Below are 4,987 nucleotides of genomic sequence, written 5' to 3'. Positions count from 1 at the left end.
ATGGTAAAAGAAGCACTTCTTAACTTTGAAGAGTGTAAAAGTTATAATGTTCTGAGATCATTCCTTCGGTCTTACATTTATCCACAAGACTACTTAATTTTTTAAATAACCTTTAAAATTCTTTTATATTATCCGCATAGAAGCACATGAACGAGAGATCGCAAGCTTGAATTCACATTCTAAGATATACTCTTCAAAAAAAGAAACGCAAAAGGCAAAACTTGAGACATATTGTTAACAAGTTTATTCCGGGTAGTTCTGTATGACATGTGTGAAACTTTGCACATTCACTGCTGAACATCCAAAGTCTGCAAAGGCAAAGTCCACGATCACTAGGTGAAGTTTAACGTCACTCATCGTCAATAACGAGTATGCCCCCCGTCAGCATCAATAACTGCTTGGCATCTCCTGCTCATGGAAGCGATGAGATGACGAATCACATACTGTGGAATGGCTGTCCACTCAGCCTGCAAAGCTGCTGCAAGCTGAGGTAGAGTCTGCGGTTGAGGTTGTCGCCGTCGCAGACGTCGGTCCAACTCGTCCCAAAGATGTTCGATGGGGTTTAAATCTGGTGATCTGGAGGGTCAGGGAAGAACGTTGATGTTGTGGTGTCTCAAGAAGACAGTGGTGAGTCGGGCTGTGTGAGGACGGTCGTTGTCATGTTGAAAAACGTCGTTGACGTTCACCATGATGGGTTGCACATGGGGCTTAAGAATCTTACCGACGGTTGCGTACGGTCTGATCGGAAATCCTACGCAGGCCTGGTATGGTTGAGGCAGTAGACGTCGCAGTGGTGGTCCTATCCCGAAGGTGACGTAACCGGATGTAGCGATCTTGTGCGGGCGTGGTCACACGAGGTCTGCCAGGTCGTGGACGGTCACGAGTTGATCCATGTTGTTGGTGACGATTCCATAGCCTTGTGATGGTGCTTGGGTAGACATTCACAGCACTGGCAACATCTGATCGAGATTCGCCTTCTTCCAAGCGACCAATGGCGTTGTTGCGTTGTGCGTCAGTCAGTTTTGGCGTAACTGTATTGCGTGTCGGTGGCTTAATACTGAGCTATGGAAACCGAGAACCCGTCACTTTTATAGGGATTTTGCACATGTTGCACTTGCAGAACATGCAGATCTCTCAAACAAATTTATTGGACACGAATGCGTTTTGGCGAAAAATCCGATGTTTTCCTCCGTTTTCAAAGTGCACAACTGTTATTGTCATTTTGGTCTGATAATCAGTGCCTTAACACGTGTAACATCACATACTCTGAGCTTGTAACGTTATTACAGATATTTCTCTTTAAAATAACAAAAATATCCCTTTTGCGTTTCTTTTTTTGAAGAGTATATTAACACATGCTTATAAATCTGAAGTGAGAAACAAATTATCAAAGAAAATCAAGTTAACATTGGAATATCTGATAACGGTGGTGTTTACAATCTCTTTGATATAAGTACCTTTTTTTGTATACTAATAACAGGTTACGATGGTGTTTCTACATCAGTTCATTATAATTGAGGACTATCGTAGCAACATCGTCACGTGATCTCACACACATATCATTCTGCTACTGAGATCTGTCATAGCAACAGTGTCACGTGCTTGTAAGTATTGTTATAATTCTGCGCTGTGCGTTACATTAACTTATGCTTCACAATCGTTCAGCGTTAAGTCCGAAGGCTGAAGAATGGGTTTCGATATAGGCGGTGGGCGTAACACTGACAAACCAGTATATAGATTTTTACGTAATAAGAAACAAATAAGTAAACATTATTCTTAGAATCTTATTTAGTTCTTTCACTCAACCGTGGGGGTGTTATAGTGTAAAAGTCAATTCCACTATTCATTGTTAAAAGAGTAGCCCAAGAGTTGGCGATGGGTGGTGATGACTAGCTGCCTTCCTTTTAGTCTTACACTGCTAAATTATAGACGGCTAGCGCAGATAGCCCTCGTGTAGCTTTGTGCGAAATTTAAAACAAACAAACAAACAAACAAACAAACAAACAAACAAACAAACAAACAAACAAACAAACAAACCGTTTTTAGTCATGCGGATTAAAGACGGCTGATTCAGAGTAGCAAAACTTACTATTAATATAACCTTCCTATCATAGCAAGCTGCAGCATACATATTACTATTAATATAAACTACCTATCATAGCAAGCTATAGCATACATCTTACTCTTAATATAACCTTCCTATCATAGCAAGCTACATCATACATCTTACTATTAATATAAACTTCCTATCATACACTACAAACAACAATATCGAAGGGTCTTAAAACAACACTGTAAGTACTATAATTCAAATGACTAAAATGTAAATGTTATTATAACTTCTTTGTTCCTTTATATTTATGTATATATACAAGTGAGGTTTTGCTGCTTCTACAGTAACATATCTAGAGCATTACACTCATAAATTATTCTTAGTCATTATAAGCGGTGAATGCGTTATAAGAATGACCGTCAAATCATACTCTTAGATCAGACAAGGGTTAACGGTTGGTATTGTTGACAAACTGTCCTCCCTTAGGTCTACCATTTCAAAATTATGGACGACTATACTAAGACAGCCAATTTGTGTAACTTTTCTAAATCAGTCATACAAACAAATAACTGGTTGGCCTTAATTAGAAAAGTTTGTTCATTAGTCCTCTAGCTCTGTGAAATGTGGGTTTCGATGTCACTTTAATGCAAATATGGTTTGCCATTATTCTCAGGACTTTGGTCATTGATCTCACTAAGTGAGTGAACGTCGACACTTACTTGATCCTGCACAAGTTTAGGATTCAAGAAATCAGGGCCTGTGTCAGTGCGGACATCAGATGCCAATATAGCCTTCCGATCATATCAGGCATCTGACTGAAAGTATAAACTCCTGATCATAACAGCATACATCTATTAGTATAAACTTTGAACCGCACCAAGCAACAACACATCCGACTAATATTATAACCTTCCTTTCATATCAAGCTACAGCATACATTTTACTATTAATATAAACTTCCTATCATAAGAAGCTGCAGCACATATCTTACTATTAATATAACCTTTCTATCATAGCAAGCTGCAGCGTACATCTTACTATTAATATAACCTTCCTGTCATAGCAAGCTGCAGCATACATCTTACTATTAATATAACCTTCTTATTATAGCAAGCTGCCTCATACATCTTACTATTAATACACTGCTGGCCAATATCTTAAGGCCAATGAACATAAAGAAAAATATGCATTTTGCGTTGTTAGACTCAACCACTTATTTGAGTAGAGGTTCGAAAATTAAAAAAAACCTTTTTAACATTTAATAGGGAAAATGTGAACAATATGAAATTAGCCTAAATACTAGCTGGTCAAAAGTTTAAGATCATATTTTTTCTTTATGTTCATTGGCCTTAAGATTTTTGCCAGCAGTGCATAACCTTCCTATCATAGCAAGATGGAGCATACATCTTACTATTAATATAAACTTTCTATCATAGCAAGCTGCAGCATACATCTAACTATTATTATAACCTTCCTATCATAGCAAGCTGCAACACTCATCTTACTATTAATATAAACTTCCTATCATAGCAAGCTACAGCATATATCTTACTATTAATATAAACTTCCTATCATAGCAAGCTACAGCATACATCTTACTATTAATATAACCTTCCTATCATAGCAAGCTACAGCATACATCTTACTATTAATATAACCTTCCAATCATAGCGAACAGTAACATGCACTTAAGTATTAATATAAATTCCTGATTTTAGCGAACTACGGCATACTTCTACCAATTAATGTAAACTTCTGACTTATAGAGCAAAACTAATAATAAACCAGTTAAAGGTTATAGGTAGTGAAGTATACTATTTATCGTTCTTGTTTATAGAAAGCATTGTTTCGTCAGTTTAGTTTTATCACAGCATTAGCACAACTGAGGAAATTAAGGTTAAATTGAAATCTTTATACCAGGTTAGCAATTTCAAACAATCTGTGTATTAAAAGCGTAATACTCACAAGTAATAACATTAAATATATTAAACATTATCGCCAATACTGTGAATGAAAGTAGCTTTAAAAAGAATAGATTGCATTTTCTTACAGATCACACAAAAACTACTTGTTAGGTTTATGTAATTTCGTAGATTTAATTTTGTTCAACAATTTAACGCCAGTATAGTAACATTGTGCGTAATCAAAACATTTACACAGTCCTCCATAAACACATCTTGTAACAAGTGAAAGTTCATGAAAGGGTTCCGACAGGGTACCTTCAAAGAAGCCTGACTTCCGTGATAAATTGCTACAACACGTTACTATGAAGTATGGAAGAGAATAGCCGGACAGCAAATAATAAGTAACACAAGCAATGTTACTTCACTAAAAAGATGGAGCAGAAAGTAGGATTCAGTAAATAAGATAAATCTTTCGGGACAACTCAGTGATAAATAACAGTGGGAAACAAGCAAAATAATAATACTTATAACGGTATCTTACAACACTTGCAAACACGTAACATAAAGACTCTCAGAAATAGAAGTTAAACCACTTCCAAACATCTAAAATAATAATGTTAATACTAAGAAGTGGAAGTTACAAATTTTGCAAACATAAAAAGTAATAACTGTAAGACTCAAAAATGCAAGTTACAACACTTTCAAACATGCAATAAAAGAGAGTAAGACTGGAAAATGGAAGTAACAACACTTCCAAACAAGTAAAATAAAGATAGTAAGACTGAGAAATGGAAGTAACATTTGGATAAATGATAATAAATAATAAATTGACAGTCTAAATAAAAACTTTTTTCTGGTTTATTTTGTGCGACGTTTCGAGTAGACGCCCTACGTCAGGTAGGAAAGAGTGTTTTTGTCTGTATTTTCTAAGACTAATTCCATTGTAATACAGGTTTTCCTTCCTGAAGAATTGCGTATACTCGAAACGTCGCACAAAAAGTAAAAAAGTTTTTATTTAGATGTATCAATT

The sequence above is a fragment of the Tachypleus tridentatus genome, chromosome 13 (assembly GCF_004210375.1).
Source record: "Tachypleus tridentatus isolate NWPU-2018 chromosome 13, ASM421037v1, whole genome shotgun sequence".
Classification (NCBI taxonomy): domain Eukaryota; kingdom Metazoa; phylum Arthropoda; class Merostomata; order Xiphosura; family Limulidae; genus Tachypleus; species Tachypleus tridentatus.
Note: the sequence above shows the minus strand (reverse complement) of the source record.